The following is a 20365-nucleotide window of genomic DNA, read 5'->3' on the forward strand; positions in this document are numbered from 1 at the left end:
GTAGCATTCTAGGCTTCCCTCTGAACACATACCCCAAAGGTGAGCTCCGTGAGGGATAGGAAGGAGCAAGTCTTGATCATCTGTGACTCCAATACCTGGTCCAGCACCTGACAGAGTAGGTGCTCAGTGTTTCTTGAAAGAATAAATGCACCTGGCTCTGCCACTTTTCAGATGAGTGACTCTGGGCAAGTGATTTCACTTCTTTCAGCCTCAGTTTCCTTGTCTGTAAAAAGGAGGATGCTGTGGTGATTAGGTAAGGTAACAAGCATTTGAAGGGAGGCTTCTTGGAGTAGGTAAATTTAGAGGGTTTACACAGGGATGCCTTACAACATAGACAGTGCTTTCAGTCCTTCAACAAATATTTATTGGGCACTTTCTATGTGCCAGACACTGTTCTAGAAACTGAGGCTGTGGCAGTGAATAAAACAGACAAAAATCCTTCCCCTCATGAAGCTGTCTAGCAGAGGGAGGTGGTCAATCAACAAGACAAAATTATAGTTGGTTAAACGATGTTAAGTGCTGTGGAAATAAAAATATAAAGCAAGGCAATTAATTTAAGCTCTTTAGAGTTGACTACATGTTTTAACATACATTCTCTAACGTGGAGAATGGGTTGGAGATTATGTTCCTGTTTTATAGGTGAGGCTCACTTTCCCAAGACCAGATGGTAAGTTAACAGGCTGAGCTCAGAGTCTGGACTAGAAACCAGGCAGCCTGGTCCAAATCCAGGACATGCTTCACTCTCTTATGCCTCTTTGGCTGGATGCATGGGACTGGGACGTGCGTGGGGTGGATGGGTGCCAGGGAGGAAATCTGTACAGGGGTGCAGAGTGGGGAAGAGCTGGGGAAGGTGTGCAGCTTGGCCCGCCGAGGGGAGTAGGGAGCCATGAGAGGTAAGAGCAGAAAGCATGAGAGAAGAGGTAGGAAGGGAGAGGTGGGAGGTAGAGGCAGGGACCTATGAGGGGCGAGGGGCTCTGGTGCTGGGTGGTGTTTGAGGGAGAGGTAACTCCCTGGCAGGGACTCAAGTAAAGAAGGGGAGAAGAGAGGCACCAAGACCAGCAAGGAAAGTGTCAGAGGCATTGGCCTTGGGGCAGGAGTCAGCGGGGAGATGAAACCCAGAGAGATTCCAGAGGAGCACTGGTAACAATTACTCTAGGGAAAGTGTATGGAGTACCTACTATTGTTTGCACTCAGTAATTTGCATTATTTTGTTGAATCTACACAGTAACTCTACAAGGTAGATACTATTATTAGCCCTATTTTATGGGTGAGAAAACAAGCTCAGAGTGGTTAAGTCATTCATTTAAGGCAGGGTTTCTCAACCTTGGCACTACGGACATTTGGGGTCAGATAATTCTCTGTTGTCACGGGCTGTCCTGCACCCTTAGGATGTTTAGCAGCATCCCTGGCCTCTGCCCACTAAATGCCGGCAGCCCCCTCATCTCCAATTACAGCAATCAAAAATGTCTTCAGACATTGCCAAATGTTCTCTGTGGGGTAAAATTGAGTCATATGGTTAGCGGCAGAACTGGAATTTTAACACAGGTTGGCCTGACTCTGAAGCCCAAGCTCTTCAAATCACACGGTGATACTGGACAGGTGGGAGTGGGAGAGAGGAGGATTCAGATGAGATCCTAGGTAGGAAGGGGTGGCTCTTTGAAGGAAGGTCTGGGGTGTGGGAGTGATTTAGAGATCCAAGGCCACGATTTGGGAATCCCTTTAGAGTGAGTTTCTGGAGGGAGGGCCCTTGTCTTACTTGTCCTTTGAGTACAGGATCTGGCACTAAACAGTTCCCGAACTGCTGGGGCCTTCACGCACAGGTGATAGTTATAACCTCGAGAGTGGGAGGACTTACCCATTCTTTAAGCTGTTGCCATGTGCCAGGCACCTGACTCAGGGCTGGGGGTGGGGGTGGGGTGATCCTATTTAATCTCCACGTCAACCTTATGAGGTAGGTATTGCCTGCATTTTATATGCCAAGAACCCAAAACTCAGAAAGGTTGAGTGATTGACCTGACATAGCAGCACAGCTAAGTAAAATTCTTTCTTCTCGCAGGGACTCAGCAAGGAGAAATGACAGAGGATCATAGCTGATTAGCAGAGGAAGAGCCCTTAGAAGGAGTGCGGGATGTGCACAGCTATTTTTAAAACTAGAGAACCCCTCATTCAAAGGAAATCTTACCAAAAAAGCCCAGTATACTAAATATCAGAGGTAGAGACTCTCTAGTAGGGGAGTCTGGGAGACACAGAGGGCAGTCCCTTGCCCCACCCCAGGGTTCTGAGGAATGAAGTTAAAAACCTACTGATACATGATAAGCCCCTCTTTACAGGTAGGCTTCTTACGGGAAAGACTTGCTCAAGGTCACACAGCTAGGCAGGGCCAGGATGGGACAGGAACCCCCAACCCGCACTACCACAGGACAGATCTTAAGGTGCTATTCCACCTCAAGGGCCCCGCCTTGATGTTACTGTGATGTAGGGAAGCAGGGTGCTGAGCCAGGGCCCGGCTACCTTCCCTCACTGCCCCGACTAGGCTGGAAGGGAAGGGGTGGTGGATAATGAGGAGAGAACCAACCCCTCCCACCTCCCACCTGGGCAGGTCTGACAACCCTTTCACCAAGATCAAAGTAACCCTCCCAAGTCTCTTTGAGGAGCACAGAGCAGGCGCTGCAATTCTCATTTTACAAATGAGGAGATTGAGGCTTGGGCAGGTTGACGGAACTGCTCAAGGTCACACAGCTGACAAGTGAAAGAACCAAGCCCCAGACCCCAGGCTCAGCCCAGACCCCAAGGAGCACAATCCCACAGCAAAATCCTAGAGTCGCTGTGGAGCTCAGTTTCCCACATTCCAAATACCTCTCCCCTCTCCTCAACTGGGCCAGGAGAGCCGCCAACTTGTGAGTCTCAGGCTCGCTGAACTTCAGTCGGCTGTCACCTGTAACGACACACTCCAGACTACGAGCCAGCCAAACAGAAATCAGGCAGTGGACAGAACAAAATTCAGCACTGACAGCTTCTCCTTCCTCTCCTCTCCATCCTCCACCCACCAGTCGGTGAGAACTGGGGGAGGGAAGGGGAGGGAGGGGATGGAAAGGGGAGGGGTACTGGAGATATGGGTGGGGCTCTGGGGACGGGCCTGGGTCCGCAGGCAGATGGGTTGGGGCCTCCCTCCCGCCCCCTCCCCCTCCATTCCCCCTCCCCCTCCACTCCCCCTCCCCCTCCCCCTCCCCCTCCCGGAGGCGCCGCAGCGCTGCCTGCTGGTGCTGACGCAGTGACCGTGTGTGGGCGTCTGCGCGCGTGTCTGTGTATGTGGTTGCTGGGGCCTCCCCTGACTTCTAAATGGGGGTTTCCTCTCACTGTTGCCAGGGAAACAAACAGAAACGCCACAACTCCAGGGCCGGAGCTGGATACAAAAGCCCCCTCGCCCCTACCCCAGCCCCCCACTTCCAGGAAATGAGGTAGAGAAGGATTCTCTTTCTTCCTCACTCCCCATCCAGGTGCCACCAAAAATGTGTGGGGCTTGAAACAAGGGTGGCCAGCTGTCCTGGTTTGCTGGTGACTGAGGGGTTTCCCAGAGGCAGGACTTTCAATGCTAAAATGAGCACAGCCTGGGGGGCAAACCGGGATGGCTGGTCACCTAATCTGCAACTCATACAGTTTTGTGGGGAGGCCCATATGACATGAGGAAACATTGGCAGCCTTAGGGAGGGCCTGTGCAACAGAGGGGCCCTGCAGCTTCACTGTCTTTAGCTTCATGGTAAATCTACCTGTCCCCTGCCCCTGCAAACCAAGCTCCTTGTTGTCTCCTTTGGACTCTCAGCCAGGAGGGTGGTGGTTAACCTGCAGGAGATTTCCTGATGAGTGGGATAGAGTGAAGGGCACTTTCTAGAGAAGTGGCCACGGTTATGCCAGGCTGCCCAGGGTGGGGCAGGTGGATGGGCAGGGTCTCTGCCAAGGTCAGGAGCTCCTGGAGTGAGGCCCTATGGGATAGGGAAGGGGCTGGGCTTGTCACTCACTTCCTAGAAGCTAGAACTTCAGAGCTGGGAGGAGACTCGGGCATCATGCAGCCCCACCCCCTCATTTCTGAACCTATATTTGTCCAATTCCCCAGATTTCCCTGTCTCCCTACCCCTAAGCCAGTCCCCAGCCGTCCCCAGAAGAGCACACACTGGCCCTTTTTTGCCCAATAAGCTCAAAGCTCACAGGGCACCCTGACAGCCCACTCACTTTGGCCCTTGAACCTCGTCGTTACAGTGGCAGGACATGGGGGGGAACCACTGGAGGAGGGGTGGGCAGGGGCGGGAGGCCTGGCTGGGAGGGGCAGGATGCAGAGGCTGAGGCTGGCGTGCTTCTCAGCCCCTGGCCGGCTCAGGCTGCCCAGGCCGGGGCCGAGCGGGCATCTGTTTCCTCTTGGCTGTGGTTCCCTCAGTCTACCCCCAGAGGAGGTAAAAATGGTGCTGGCTTCCTGATGCAAAGCTTCCCAGTCTGGGGACGGGTTGTCCAGCAAAACATCCCATCTCCCCTCTCCCACCTTCCCCCTGGGGCTGTGGAGAGCTGAACTAAGGTTTAGAGGTGGAGGACATGTTCCTGTTGGAAGAGAGAGGTGGGGTCCTGGGGCTTAGCGAGCACCAGTGATGTCCTAGGAATCATAGCCAGGCTGGGCTCCTAGTGGGTTGAGGTGGGGGTGAGGCCAAGGATCTGCCTGGTTTAGAGGTGGGGCCTGACTCAGGTACCTTAGTGGATCAAAGGGTGGAGGGTGGGTCAGAGAGTTGTGTGCAGAAGGTGAGCTGGGATGAAGGAAAAAGTAAGAGTGGGAAAAGGGAGAAGGTGGGAGAGGAATTCTATGATGAAAGGGAAAGCACTGGACTTTGAGGTGGGGGAGAGGCAGGGAGGCATCACATCTGGAGTCCAGGCCCAGGGACCCCGGAGTAGAGAGCTGGGCAAGGGAGAGACCCAGGAATTGAGGAGAGGGGCAGCTGCCCGCCAGACGCCAACGCACCAGCCCCAGATCCTGGTGGGGCAAATATTTACCAGGCAACAGTTGCTAAGCAGGGAGGGAGGAGGAGGGAAGCGGTAGCTGGAGGGCCTTCCAGGCTCCGCCCCCATCCCTGCTTAGAGAGGTGCAAGCCCTACAGTTTCCCTCACCCCTCCCCACGGGCTAAGCTACACCCTCCATGCATGCCATATCTTGGGGTCACCCCTGCCCTTCCAAGCCCAAGCTGGTAACAGGGCAGAGACTGGGCTCAGAGCTTAATTCCTGGAATGCCAGACCTTCCTCCCACCCCGGGAGAGCTCTGGGGCACAGACCTTGCAATTTGCCCCCTTCCCAATCTGCTGTCCAGTGGGGACTGGGAAAGGGGTCCAAGGATTCAGAATATGTGTGTGGGGGGAGTGTTTTTTGAAGGATGTTGCCAATATGTCCAGGGGATCAAGGCTGAGGAGGCTGAGGGAGGGAGGCTGGGGGGCGGAAGGGGAGAGTGGATCTTTTAGAGGGTGCAAAGAGGCAGGGAGGGGCGGGCTGGTGGAGGAGAGGGGTCCTCAGTGCACGCCCTGCTCTGGCCCCTGGACAAAGGAGAGGGAGGGGCACGGAAGGGGAGAGCAGGGTGTGTTCAAATGGAGCCAGATGTGGCCCACGTGATGTGGGCCGTCACTGGCAGGGGCACTGTGGGGGAAGGATGTGCCACTGCCGCCAGGAAGGATTAGTCATAAGACGAGGCAAGGAGGAAGGGGGCAAGCCCTGGGACATGGGGAAGGGGAGAGGGGCAGCTAGTACAGGAACCCCAACGAAGCTTCTGGGAGCTTGCAGGGAGGGTGAAAGGGCCCAGGGCCTGCAAAGAGGGGTTGGCTAAGGGCATGGGCTACCTTCCCCTTCCTGTCCTCTACCATCCTCAGAGTCCCCATCCATTTCCCAGTCTGAGCCTTCGTTCCCACATGCAAAATGGGTATCCTGACACCCCTTCCCAGGACTGTGGGAGGAGTCCCTGACATGAGATGTGCCCCTGCCTCAGGGGGCAAGGGCCAAAGTGAGGTGGGCTTTCAGGAAGCCCTGTAAGCTTTGAGCTTACTGGGCAAAAAAGGCCAGTGTGTGCTCCTCTGGGGAGGGCTGTGGGCTGGTTTAGGGGTAGCAGGATGAGGCAATGTGGGGAATCGGACTTATATAGGTCCAGAAATTAGGGGGTGGGGCCGCATGATGCCCGAGTCTCCTCCCAGCTCCTAAGGACCCAGCACACAGTAGGGGCACACAGTGGGCTCTCTCCCTTGCCCATCTTCTCAGGATGAGGCGTCTGCTTTGCCGAGCTTCTCGCTGGGAGTCACTAGGTACTTCACCCTCAGCCACAAGCCTTCGAGAAGTTGAGGTGCAGGGATGGGAAGGAAGGGCTGCACAAAGAGGAAGCAGCTGGGACAGAGGGGTGCTGAGGGAGGTTCTCAGAGGTTGGAGGGTTGGCAGAAGTGACTACAGGGACAAAATCCCCAAGTCAGCTGCAGCCTCCACTGGTCCACCCTGAAGGGGTAGATGCAGGGCCATCACCGTGAAATGAGACCAGAGAAGAGATGGAAGCTACACTACAGTGCCTTTCTTACAGCAGGAGCAAGCCCAAAGAGAGAAGGGGTAGGGACTCCCAGGACACAAAGCAGAACTCAAGGGTGGGCCAGGCTGCGGTGCTGTAGCTAAGGCAAGACCTATAGAAACAGAACATGAGACCCTTGGACAGCTAGGTCCAGGCCTGCAATCAAAAGGGTGTGGTCTTCCAAACTCCCAACGGAAAGTTTGAAAAATACACATGGAAGCGTGACTCACTGCCCCCGTCCCCATGGCCCCCCTTTCTGGTTTCTGAGATTTTTCTCCCAAGAGTTAATTCAAATCATATTCTCCCAGAAACCAGAGACTAACGAGGGAGGACGGAGAGTAGGCTGAGTGGGCCTGGAAATGGAGATGTGTTCTGGGGCTGGAGTTGAGAGAGGTGAGGGCATGGCCATTTGTCCACTGAGGATCACCTTGGAATGGGGGGAGAAGTGGGTTTCCCAACACTCAGACACTCAACTTAAGGGAGGAAGTAGAAGGATCCAGGCGGGGAGATCCGGTGTCAGGACAAAAACGAATCCTGTGGCAACAGAGGCAGGATGGAACCTGCGTGTCCTGCCTGACTTGTCTGCAGTACGTCCACTGCCCCCTGCTGCCCTCATACCCAAGGCCCAAGGAGCTTGCCTTCTGGCCTCCTCCAAACCCATTCCCACGGCCACAACTGAGGCCAGAGGCCCTGGAAGACAGGTGTGGGGGCAGAGCTCCCCTAAACTCACACGCCTCCCCTAACCTGTGTCATGGAGCAGACACCTCCCTCCTTTTGGGCTGGGGAGGAGCTGGGCAGGCCTACCCCAACAGGGTGTCTCTGGGCCAGGAATTCCCAGCCTGTCCCAGAGAGGCCTGGGAGAGGGAGGGCCCCAGCCCTGGGCTGAGGGCGAGTAGCCCTTCCACTCCTTAGAATTTTTAGAACTCTAAAGCATTCCCAGGCCAGCAGTGCTTGCCAAGCTTCCATGCTTGCCATCCTTCCTTGGGGATCCCAAAAGGAGCTCTTCGTGACTCCCCGACTCCGTCCAGCCCCACTTGGCTCCTCCTTCCCCAGCCTCATCCCCTCCATCTCCCTTGGTGTGTGACTCCCTGAGTCCTCTGGATCCTACCTCCAGAATTTCTCTCTACGCTGTCTGCTGCCTCCAACTCACTGCTTCTGATCACCATCAGCCCCTAACCAGCCTCCCTGCCTCCAGCCTTGCCTCCACTCTGATCCGCTCTCCTCCAGAAACCACAGCCATTTTTCCACCATGTTTCCCCGGGGCTTCTAAGAACAGTGGATCCCCATTGTATTCGGGATAAAGTGCAAACTCCTTGACCTGGCTTCTGAGGCCCTCTGTGCCCCCCCAGCTCTCCTTGCCTCTCCAGCTTATCAATGCCTTGTCCTTAAAATTCTAGCATTTCTGACTTTCCTGATTTCTTCTAAACTAACTTCCTGGACTGGCACATGCCTTGCCCTCTAACCGATTCCTATTCGTCCTCCTGACTCAGCTACAAGTGCCACTAAGCCCAGGGTATGTGTCCCGGCTGAGCCCCCAGCATCCCTCATCACTTTAGTGACACTGTCTGCACATGCCTGTCTTCCCCATTAGACAGGGAACTCCTGGAGGAAGGAGGTAAGCATGGTAAGGCCGTTATTCTCATTTTATAAAGGAGGGCCCCATCAGAGTGACTGGGGAGGGATCTGCTGCTGGCCTCACAGGTGGTCATGAGCTCCTATCCCAACTGCAGCACCTTCTGGGGCTGTGCAAAGAATATGGTGTGATCTGAGAACAGGAGACGCTGGGCCGAGGAGTGGGCAGGAGGGTTTTATTAGAAAGGCTCTGGGAATAAGGGCTGGAGGGGAGAGTCTCTTCTAGACTATCCATCCAGTGGCCTCAACCCTTGCTGGACATAAAACTCACTTGGGGGTAGGGGAGGAGGCTTTTAAAAACTGCTGATGGCAGGGGGGTAGAGGAGAGCTGCCAATGCCCCACCAGCCTGGGATATTTTGATTTGATAATTGGTCTGGGGTGAGACCCATGTTTTCAATGTCCCCCATCCTCAGAGTGCAAACCACTTCAATCTGTCATTTTACAGCTGAAGAAAGCAGGCTTGGAGTGGGGATTATAGCAGCAGCTAACCCCAAGAACTGTTGTTGTCCAACAGTGGTAGTAAGTGGTAGTAGGTGGTAGTAAGTGGTAGAGCTGGGATCTAAACCCCTGAGACCTGTCTGCACACTCTCAACCTTGCCCCAGTGGCTATCATCCCCGAAGCTGCAAAGGAGCCAGTGGTGCAGCCAGAGCAGAATCCAGGCCTCCTCTAGAAGCAAAAAAAGTCAGAATGCTGGTGATGATAGTGAGTAAACTGAGGTCAGAGAAATCATAGTCCAGGGGAAGGGCCCAGAGGCTCCTGGTCCCTTCCCTCACAGGGCCAGGAGGGACTGAGTAGTGAGGGTCTGGGCAGTGGGGCAATCTCCCTCTGGGACCAACCTTCACCTGCCTCCTTCCTAAGGAGAGACCTGGCCAGCCCCTGCTGAGCCGTCACTCTTCCTGTGCTAACTGAGGTAGCCTCGTAATTGCTGATCACAAGGAGACAATTAAGCCCAATTAGGGAGTGAGAGGTAATTAGTGCTCAGCTTCCCGCAGCCTCTGGGCACCCTGGGGGTCTGCAGGAAACTGCTGCCCACCTCCCTCCACCCCCCCAGAGAAGAGAACTGCCACCTGTACCAAGACGAAAGTTCATATACCGTCCTTGCTTTCCCAAGGATTAGGGGTCAAGCACCTTGGTTAATCCCATCTCTGCAGCACAGGACAGCTCTGTCTCTCAGTCCCAGCAGACGGGACTTGCCTTTCCTGACAATACAATGTCATCCCACAATTCACAAATACTTGCCCCTTATCTCATCCATCCTCCCGTGAACCTGAAGGAGGGGCACTTGTGTTGTTACCCAGGGCTCAGAGAGGGTAAGTGGTTTGCCTGAGATCACACAGCACACTTTGACCCCAGATCTGTGTTCTTTTCCATACTCACTCTCCATCCTGATCTACTCCTGACATACGTGTGGTAAGTCTTTCCCATAATCCCACCTCCATGACTCCTGACATCACATGCACCTTCTTCCACATGCTGCACCATGCTAGGCATGCAAATTATCCCATTTACTCTGCTTGTTTTCCCTCTGTTCATCTGCCTGATTCCATTCCTGAGAACCTGGCACCAAATTCAAAAAACCCTTTTTGGGATCATAGAACTTGAAGTCTGGAGACAGCGGATCTAGTTCTCTCTCTTCCACTAACCTGCACCTTTCTATGGCCCTCAGTTTCCTCATCTGCAAAACAAGAGAACTCAACTGGGAGATTTCTGAGGCCCTTTCAACCTTCATCCCTTCTGCTGCAGGAGAAGAGAGGGTGAGGAGCTGGGCTTCCTGCTTGCGTGCCATCAGGGCCCAGGCGTGGGGTGGGATGGGGATCCCCTCTCCTGCTGAAATTGTGAGGGCCCCAACACTGAACAAGAATGAAACTGTTCTGACAGATGCTGGGGAAGGCCGAGAACTCCCAAGCTCTAGGAGGGTTCTGGGGTGGGGGTGGTTATCAGCCATGATGATCACTCCCCACTACACTCTACTGCCCCAGGACCATGGCAGAGAGAAAGTGGACGGGGGACATTGAGTGCACCAGAATTGCGGACTACTCTCAGGCTTGGAGAAGGGAGCAAGAGGTGGGCTGACACACAGTTTCCTCATTTCCTCCTGGGTGTTTGCCACACTCTAACTCCTGTGCCTTTATTCTTCCTTGTCTGCTTCCTGGGTCTTCCCAGCATGGTTAGAGTCAGACTAGCCCAGGTTCTAATCCTGGCTGTGCCGTTCATTTCCTAGCCAAGTCGCCTTGGGCAAGGTACATCAGTTTTCCCTTCTATAAAATGGGGAGAATGTTAATTCCTGAGGGTCAGTGTGCGGGTTAAGTGAGATGCACAGGTGCAGCGTGGAGCAAAGGGTCTGCCCCTGGTTACAGCTTGTTGGGCACAGCAGACTCCCAGCAGCTGACAGAGCAGTGTATGCTGAGCACCCACAGGGAGCCACAGGGCATCCGGTCCCCAGCACCCAGTCCCCCAGCAGCCTTCTCTTTCCTGTGGTGAATCACTGTTGGCAGGCCCTGGGGACCCAGGAGTCCCCAGCTTGCCACAAACACAACCATTGTCATGGAAACCAGGCCTCCCCTTCCTTTCTCTGATTTCACCGCATCCTCCTCCACACTGTGTCTGGTTCCTAGATCTCAGCTTTTGACTCATTGATTGATTTAACCACTTCTCATTTCATGTCCCAAGAGAACATCAGCCTTGTCCCCACCTGCAGGGTCTGAGTCCCCAGCCCCTCAGCCCAGCTCCTCTCCTCAGCGGTTCCCTTCCCCGCCAAGTCAGGTTGGCTACCCCGAGGAAAACATCCCTCCAGGATGGGGGAGTGGGAGTCAGCCCCAGCTGCCTGGGGTCTGGAGCCCAGCTTAGGCCTTGGGACCCCATCTCTCTGGCCCCAGCTGAGACCCCTCGGGCCACTGGGGCATGAGCCGGACAAGGGAGGTGGCCAAGGGCAGGGACCAGTGGGTGCTGGCGCCACCTGCTGGCCCAGGAGGGACCAGCCGCGCTTTCTCCTTTCCAACGGGCGTGTCCAGACTAGTCCCGAGAGTGGCAGGAGGCCCCAGCTGTGTCCTCTCAAGGGAGACAGGTGTCTACATCATTCGTTCATTCATTCATTCACACATATTTACCCCTTTCCTACTGTGTGCCAAAAATGGCTCTCATCCTCGTGGAACAAGGAATTAAAGTGTCTCAAAAGGGAAAGTTCGGGATGCCAGGAAGCAGAGAACCAGGAACTAACCCAGTTTTTGGTTTTGAGAAGGCCTCCCTGAGGATGGGATGATTACGCCCAGTCTTGAATAATAACAACTAATATTCATTAAGCACTTTCTGTGTACTAGACACTATGTCAGTCTTTTACATGCATCTCCCCATTAATTGCACAACAATCCCATGAGGTAATTGCTACTATATCTTTATTTTATAGATGGGAAAACAAGTTCAGGGATATTAAGTAACTTGCAACGGGCTCGCAGGTAGTAGGCAGCAGTGCACACCCACCTGCCTGGATCCCATATTTAGAAGACATCGTTAACCTCCACACTGCAGGCTCCCTACTCGAAAAGCCGGGCAGAAAGGGAGAACAGGTGTTCCAGATGGAGGAAATGGCAGGATGGGGACCACTGTCTACGTGGAAACCGAAAAGGAGCAGCCGGGAGGGAACAGTTTTGAGAAAGAGGGAGGCACCAGCCAGGTCAGACGTCAAGCAAGACTAAAAACTGAGATTTGACGCAGCCTACGCCCTCAGGGAGCCCCAAGGTAAGTGTGGGGCACAGAAACACAGGGAGACCCAAGTACATGGTCCCTCTGCAAACGTCTGAAATGCCGGGGCTTGAGCCAACTGGCAGGCCTTGAGTAGTCTGCAAAGGCTGCCGGGCAGAGATGGCACAATTACCACCTGGAAGGGCATGGAGGTGTCTCTGGTAACAAGAAGATACCAGGCAGCCTGGGTATCATTCTCTAGGTTCTGGGAATGGATTCAAGGTGCTGGGGAGGTAATGAGAGTGGGGAGCTGGGGGTAGGAATCCAGAGCCTGACTTCTGACCCCCAGGTTCCTGGGAAGCGAGCCTGGGGGACAGTTAGGGCCAGGACATTGGAGCTAAAAAGCACCTTGGAAGCCATCTGGCCCCAGCCACTCCATCTGCAGTGGTGAGCTGGAGTCGGCCTGCACCAGCTGGTGGGCAGGTGTTCACATCTTTTCCCATCTTTGCATATTCGGTGTTGTCAAGTTGGTTGTTTGAAAACGGCCACAGTGAGAGAATTTACACCGTGGAAACTAGCAAACACTACAACTCAGGGCTTTTCCTCTCTGGCTATTAGTAAACATTTAGGTACACCACTGCTCCACACTCTCCTGCCCCACTTTACAGAGAGGAAACTGAGGTCTAAAGACGCCGAGTGACTTGACTTGTGCAGGACCACACAGCAATTTTCTTCCTTTTATTCACTCAATCAATCATTTGCTCAACAAATCTTTGTGGGCCTCCTCTGTGCTAGATGCTGGAGAAACACATTCTCTGTGCTGGGGGAGCTGTAAGTCTGGTGTAGCATGCAGTCCATGTACATGGGCTCAGACAGCACTGTGGTCTAAGCGCTAACACAGAGGAAAGTACTAGGTGCCACGACAGACTCAGAGGGAGTATCGAGGCCCAGCAGTTTGGTAGGAAGGCCTCCTGGAGGACGTGACTCCTAAGTTCACATCTGAAGGATGAGTGGGAGACAGCCAAGAGGAGTGGAGGAGAGAAGATTCCAGGCAGAGGAAACAGCATGTATGAAGGCCTGGAGTGTGGAGAAGGCCTGCCAGGACCATGAGACCCTGAACACTTCTTTGCACTCTCAAAGTCCTACTATGTATGTGCAAGACTCATTTTACTGGCAGTGACTGAGAGGAGGGGTTTCCATACTGAGAGATCCCCTCTGAGCCATCAGGCAAAAAGTCATGACAGTGACTCAGCACCATTATCAGGTTCCTGCTCTGTATGAAGGCCCAAGACCAGGGGCTAGAGAGGGCTTGGCATGCACCAAGCGCCATGCAGACAGCACCTTGTTGGAGAGCAGGTGAGGGGAGGGTTAAAGCTGGGTGTGGAGGTTGGGGGATATGGAAAAGCAGAGGATGGAGATGAATATTTGACGAGGGTGGGGTGGGGTGGAGGGGGCTTATGGATGAGCATGCTCAGCTTCCAAACAGCAAACATTTAGTGAGCACCTACTGTGTGCCAGGCTCTGTACCAGCTGCTGGGAAGACAGGAGTGGACTGGCTCCAGTCCCTGTCGTCAAGGAAAACCCAGTGTACTAGGGGAAACAGAGATGTAAACAGGCAGTTACAAGATAGTATCACAAATAGTGAGAGACCCAAAAAGGGCCAGGAGAGATTTCCCAGAGAAAGTCACATCTAAGTTGAGTCTTGCAAGATGACCAAGCATTAGGCAGGTGAAAGGTGAGGGAAGAGCAGATGGAGGGGGCAGCACAGGCAAAGGCTGGATGATAATATGGTGTGCTCAAAAGAACTGAAAGAAGGCCCATGTGGCCAGAATGGAGAATTGGGGGTAGTGGCAGTGTCAGGGGCAGGGAGGAGGTAAGAGATGAGGCTGGACAGGCTGTAGTTTGGTTTTGAATCTAATGGTAGTAGGAGCTATTGCAGGGTTTTATGCAGGAGAGTTTCACAATCAGATTGGTTCTTTAAAAAATGATCTGTCCAGGCACTGTGTGGTGAATGAATTGGAGGGAGCTGTGGGAGGGGGCAGGGTTGGAGGCAGGGAGACCAGTTAGAAGCTACTGCAGGTAGGAGATGATGATGGCTTGAGCCAGGATGGTCGCAATGGAGGTGGGCAGTTGACGGATTGGGGAAATATTTCGAGGTGCAGTTGTGAGCACTTGTTGGCGGACTGGATGGGAGGGAGTCAAGGCAAAGGGAGGGATCACAGATGGTGCCAGCTTTCTGGCTTGAGCAACCAGGTGGATGGTGATGTCATTTTACCGGAAGCTGGGGACACTGGTGGAGGAGCGGGTTTGGACTTTTGGGGGGCAGAGTCAAGACATAAAAACTCAGGGTTCTGGTTCCCAAGCCAGCACTGCCATTTTCCCCATAAGGGCTGCAGGGAAAATGTATGGAGACTGTGGGAGAAAGGAAGGGGGACGTGGGGATGGAGTGGAGCCAAAGCAAAGGGAAAAAAAAAATAGTAACATTAGCTAACCCAATGCCAGACACCATGCTATGTGCTTTATATACGTCCACTTAAATTCTCATCACATGACCAACCTTTCAAATTATCCACCTCTAACCTTTCTACCCCACATCCTGCTTTGTTTTTCTTCCAGTGATTATCACGACCGGGAATTACATTATCTACTTGTTTACTAGCTGCCTCTCCGCTCCCACAGAATATCAGCTCTTTGTCCGTCTTGTTCTCTGGTGTATCCCCAGTGCCTAATGATATTTGATATGGTAGGTGTTCAATATATATTTGCTGAATGAAAAGTTAAAATCCTTAGTAGGTTTACTATTATCATTAGCCCTAGACAAACGTGGCCCAGGTCACACAGCCAGTAAGCAGGGAGGTTGGGACTCAAATGCCTGTTTTCTTAGTCTGTCTCCTGAACAGTGTCTCCTACACAGGAGGGTGGCTGGAAGGGAACTCCAGACCACCCAGGGAGCTGGTCAAACCCACAGGGACCACCTGGCTGGTCTCCTGAGTCAGGAACAGACTGGTAGCTTCATCGTCCCCCAAGTGTGGGATGCCCCAGTGGAAGCAGTGTGCAGTAGAAACTTGGGTGGTACCTGAGGGGGGAGGGCAGGGCACAGAGCCCAGAAGGAGCACCAGGGACCTAGGGTCAGAGCCCAGACAGGAGCCAGTGGTTGGCCTGTAGCACCACCTGGTGGCAAAGGTTCAAACACATGTTTCCTCCATCTGTCCCCTGCTCCCCAGGATCCAGGCAAGCTGACCCGCCGCCCAATCAGCAAGCCTCCCTGGGTACCTCAGGCACTGGACCTCCAGACATCCTTTAATCCTCTCCCTTTGAATGAACTTCAGTCATCCTTCATGACTCCTTCATATCCACTTCCTCCAGGAAGTCTCCCCAAGCTTCTCCCAGCTTCAACAATCACTCCCTCACTGGCTGAATGTTAAGCAGACACAGCAATTCCAGTCTCACGGAACTGTGATGAGAATGAAATGAGATCAAGTTTGCAAAGGCCTGCAAAAGTCTGCAAAAATCTGCAAAGGAGAGAGGCTGGCATCAAACAGGCACTCAGGAGGTGGCAAGTCCTTTTCCACCCCTTTTTCCGGAAAGGGAAGCCTGAACAGAAGACACAGGGGGGCCACAGGACCTGGGCTTTCTAGGCCTCAGTCTCCTCTTTGAAATGAAGCCATTAGATAATTGATGAAGCTATTCATTCACTTGTTCACTCATTCATTCATTCACTTAACTTTTATTTCAGCTCTGACATTCTGTATAGTATGTCTTTTATATCCATCAGTTCACCTGTGAGCCCCTTGAAAGCAGTGCCAGACTGTGTCTTATTCCTCAGAATCCCCTGATGGCACCTAGCACAGTGCCTGGCACAGAGGGTATGAGAAAAAACCCTCCTCAACAACCTGCCAAGGGCATGTTTATTGCTTCCCCTTCCCTGCCCCCAGAGAGCACCCAGCCCCAACTGGCACCAGGCACACCTCCCCTTCCCTTGCCCCAGCCCGAAACCAGAGCTGGCGCCACTGGGTGAGGAATCTGGGGACCAACTGTCACAGCTCCAGTATCACCTGCCTTCTGGACGCCTGGGTCCAGCCCTGAGTCCCAGAGGGGCCCTGTCAACCACCTGTCCTGGGGGGCCCAGGCTCCACCCCAGCCCCTCTGAGCTGCTCTCCCTGGGGAAATTAGACAGTGCAGGGGACCTGGCAGGGGGAGGACTGGGGTGGCCCCAGGGAAGGAGTAGAGATGTTTGTCCAGGTTCAAACCTCAAATTGGGTCTTTGAGGCCCTTAGAGATCAGGCCCACAATGACAGAAGGATCCACAGTGACCTACTCTTCCCTCCAATCTCCCCAGTCTTGTAGATCATTTTTGCCCTTACTTTTAATCCTGTTTTTCCATGTTCTCTGGGTTATGTAGGCTGCTTTCTTTCTGTGTCTTGTTGAGGGCAAGGATCAAGTCTGATCTTTCTTTGGTGTGGCCTACGAATTTTGCTCAATACATTCTTTCATTCTCATTGACTGAAATTAATTATTTAATGAGTCAAGCATGTTCCAGTAACAGAGAGGAAACTGGCTCTCAGCAGGAAGGATGGTGGTTAGATAGCAAGGGGGACTTCCCATAAGGGAGTGGTATTAAGAAAAGAAAAACGGGAACCCCATAAGGCATAGGAGAGGCGGCTCAGCTAACTAGGACAGAGGAAAAAGGCATCCTGCTGGGGTAGGGAGACAGATGAGCTGGGAGCAGCTTGGGGAGACTTCCTTAAGGGCCAGCCTGTTTGGTAGGACAGCCTTGGTGGCAGCCTCCCATGCCTCCCTTCCTCCCCAGGGACTCTGAGCAGTGTCTGGGGATGAAAACAGGATGGGACAGCAGCAGGCGTTAGGTGTGTGCCCCATCCCTGGGTACTTGGTGTCCGGACTGCAACAACTAGCGCCTGTGTTTGCTCAGAGGAGAGAACGGACACAACTCCACACACAGATGAGCCCCACAGTCTGGATACACCCCACACCTGTCCTCCAGCCTCCAAGTGAAACCTGGACCACCCCACTCTCGACTGGGTCACCTTTCTTGCCCTGCAGCCAGGCCATCTCTCTCTCTCTCTCTTTCTCTCTCTCTCTCTCTCTCTCTCTCTCTCACACACACACACACACACACACACACACTGGCACAGACACACGATGCACATACAACTAACTCAACAGCGTCCTTTGTTCCCCGGGCCTGAGGCCAGGAGCCTGGCCCTTGTGTGTGTGTGTCTGTGCTTGTGTGTGTGTGTGTGTGTGTGTGTGTGTGCATGTGTCTTAGAGAGAGACAGAGACAGTTTGCCTGCATTCCAGTGCTCCATAGGAATTATTTTTGAAGTTATCTGTTGTTTGGGATGATCTTACTTTGGCAAGTCTAGACCTAAGAACTGACTTCATGTGACTCACAGTGGGTCAGGATCTCTTCCAGTGCCTGGCACATATTAGGAGCTCAATAGGGAATAAATGAATGAAAATTAACTAACAGAGACCACAGCTTGGCTAAAATCAACCACAAGGGAAGAACAACCAGGCCAGGAAACTAACATTGATTAGCACTGTGCTAGGGACTTGGCTTATTGTTTCCATCTTAGAGATGAGGAAATTGAGGGTCAGTATTAAATGATTGCTTGAGGTGGCAGAACCAACAAGAAGTGTGTCTGGCTCCAGAGACCTGTTCCTCCTTCTTACACCATGAGGCTTTGCACATGCAGTTCCACTCAACGTACCAAATTCCACTCAACATATCCTTACAGAGCTGGTGGCATTGGGGAGCCAAAGTGGGGGGACAATGACAAAGATGAGAGACACAGCCCTGCCCTCCAAGGTCCAAGGGGAGAGATATGGCACCTACACACCTGTCTGATCATAAAGGGTGGGAGTAGGGGGGTGTTCATCTGTTCTTAAACAAATTGTTTAAGTAAGGCCTTCTGCCCCCATCAGCATAATTTCAGATTGGGAGGGCAGGAGTCGGGAGACAGAAGAGCACCCATGGACAGAAATCCAGCTTAGCCAGCTGTGTTGTTAGGGGAGAGAGAGGTCCCCTGAACAAAGGAGGCCACCTCTCCTAAAGGTGTCCACTCTCGGACCCTCCTGTGGCCTGGGCACTCTGGTAGTCCCCACTGTGGGTACCCCCCCACACACACACACATATACAATCCACAGGCACACATGTTATACACACAGCCCAGGCTCCCATGTGTATACACCCACGCCGCCTACTTAAGTGCCCTCACACATGCACACCTGCCCTCCAGGGTGCCAGGTCCTCGTCTGCCTCTCTCCTGCTGTAAACGATGTTTGTCTGGAGTCACAGTGGGACTCAGAGGGTGGACATGTGGTGCCTAGACACACCCAAGGGGCTGAGTCATCCTTGCTGTTGGATCAGTAATGTGGGTTCAGTAGGGACCCCCCACCCAGCCACCCACCACCTCCCTCACCCCGCCCCTCAGTTTTCCCCTATTCCCATTCAGCAGCTGTCCCCTCCTCACTCACACACACACTTGTTTCTGTCCTTTGTTTTCTTCCCTGGGCAAATCCCCAAGGCTTCTCTGGTCATTAACCTCCTGCTTTAATTAGCTTAGCAGGGAGGAAAGTGCAGGCAAATTCAAGGGTGGGTGTCTGGGGTGGGAGACTCCTTTCAGTGGGGACAGGAAGGCTCAAACCAGCTGGAGGGCCGATAAAGATGCCTGGCACAACTCCTTACTACTTCTATGAATGTGAAAAACTGTCACCTGGTCCACAGAGGAGGAACCTTCCCCTGGTGAGAGCCCCAGGTCCCCAGTACCACCATTCCCCCTGATCCAGGTCCCTGGGGCAGACAGAGGGAACAAACCTCAGGAAGAGCCCACTCCCCAGGACCCTACAAATCTTCCTCAGCCACTCCTGCCCTGTGGGATGGTACCCATTGTTGTTAATCTTGTTGTTAATCTTATGTTAAATCCCTGATCTGGGGGCACACGTCCCTAACCCCAGGGATAAGAACCAATTTAGGGAACTGGGCTGCACAGCCCAGCTTTCATGGCCTCACAGTGCCAGGTCTGTGAGGTCATCTCATTAATTCCCCTGCCTTCAAGCAGGGCTTTACTTCACAAACCAGTTCAGATTTTCTGTTTCCAAGGCACACCAGGAAAGGACACCTCACCACTGTAGCTTGTCTACCCATTCTTATAATATTCTTTGGGGAAGTCCTTCTTAAAGTCTGACTTTAGACCCTCAAGCTGCAACACCATCCCTTTTCTTTGGAAAAACCCAGGCATTAAAAGGGTGACAAAAGAAATGTTGAAGATAGGAGGTGGAAGAAGAAAAGATTGCATTTTGCTCCAACTTCCTCAAACTCTCTCTAAAAGTACCCAACCAACCAATTTAAGCATTAAAAACTTATTTTCACTTTCACCTAATTTCCAGAGTCAAAGGGGCTGAATTAACAGGAGAGAGGTGGGTGAAGAAAAGTGGAATAAGTAATGGTCACCCGCAAGCTGTATTCATGGCCCAGGACTGAACCAAGACTGGGTCCCCATCCACCTCCAGTCTCTCCTCCTTCTGCTGCACCAAAGCTCAAGCCCCTCACCCAAAACTGTTAAATCACACCATGCCTTTAAGACTACCACTGTCACCCCACTCTCTACCTCCCACTTCTCCCCTCTCCCGCAACCCTCTCCTTCTCCTCACTCCACCACGCCACAGCCTTCCCTGACCCCCTTCCACTGACCAGAGGGCCATGAAATAACTCACCTCCAAGTCGGTGCCTCTGAGATCTCCGAGACTGGAGGTGGGATGTGTGTGTGGGCGGGGGGAGGGCTCGCCTCTTGGGGATGAGAAGATCCTGTCCTTCGCCAGGGGGTCCCACCCTCCAGCCCGTACTCCATTTTGGCCCCCACAGAGCGCAGAGCCCTGTTCTCTCCCACATCGCGGCTGCGGGCTTTGTCTGCTCTGCGGAGGACCTCTCCTCGCTGCCCCGAGCCGGGATCGACTCTGGGAGAGCGGGAGGGGGGGAGGGTAGGCGGAGAGAGAGCGCGGCTGGGAGGCCGAAGAGAGGAGAGAGAGAGAAAGCCGCAGTGACCGAGCCCGAACCGCTCCCCGCCCTCTTCCCCACCCCTCCTCATTACCATAAAAAAGAGGGACCCAGGACCTGCGGGGACGGGGAGGGAGACCGTATTGGGAAGGGGGCGCGCTGCATTAACCTTTTACAAACCCTTTCCGTTACTACCCCTGCCCCCTCTCCCCGTGCCCGCCCCTTGAAAAAATTAGGGACCTCGTCTCCCATCCCACCCCTTAGCTTCGCCTTCGCGCGGCGGGTAAAGACCGAAGGGCACATCCCTATGCTCCTCGGGTCAAGGAATTCGTCCACGCGCCCCCCGAGGGCGGGAAACTACAACTCCCAGCATGCCCCGGGCGCCCCCGGCGCGCCCCCCTCCCGTCAGTTCCATGCTGCTCCATCCAGTTCATTTAAAACAAAAGAGTTTGAGCGCTGGAAGGGGC

General features: G+C 53.5%; 1 protein-coding gene and 2 long non-coding RNA genes across 4 annotated transcripts in view; 1 reads left to right on the top strand and 2 right to left on the bottom strand.

The window, feature by feature from the left end:
- The window catches only part of LMNA (lamin A/C), a 21823-nt gene extending 21640 nt beyond the window's left edge, over positions 1–183 (bottom strand). Inside the window, exon 1 of the mRNA XM_037825753.1 lies at positions 33–183. The gene's annotated coding sequence lies outside the window, so the exon portion shown is untranslated. The remainder of the gene's footprint in view (positions 1–32) is intronic.
- The window catches only part of LOC119526556, a 19033-nt gene extending 2478 nt beyond the window's left edge, over positions 1–16555 (top strand). Inside the window, exons 2-7 of one of the 2 annotated variants that reach the window (XR_005215204.1) lie at positions 2883–3053; positions 3367–3458; positions 9870–9957; positions 11729–11938; positions 14498–14624; positions 15106–16555. This is a non-coding gene — a long non-coding RNA (uncharacterized LOC119526556). Of the gene's footprint in view, positions 1–2235; positions 3054–3366; positions 3459–9869; positions 9958–11728; positions 11939–14497; positions 14625–15105 lie in introns of those variants that run through there. The other variant, XR_005215205.1, reaches the window with a different exon arrangement.
- LOC119526557 lies at positions 13080–19875 on the bottom strand. The gene is made up of 3 exons (XR_005215206.1): positions 19619–19875; positions 15155–15335; positions 13080–13471 (listed from the first exon to the last, which is right to left on the bottom strand). It is a non-coding gene; the product is annotated as an uncharacterized LOC119526557 (long non-coding RNA).
- Positions 19876–20365: the final 490 nt, after the last annotated feature.

This window comes from Choloepus didactylus, chromosome 2 (assembly GCF_015220235.1).
Source record: "Choloepus didactylus isolate mChoDid1 chromosome 2, mChoDid1.pri, whole genome shotgun sequence".
NCBI lineage: Eukaryota > Metazoa > Chordata > Mammalia > Pilosa > Megalonychidae > Choloepus > Choloepus didactylus.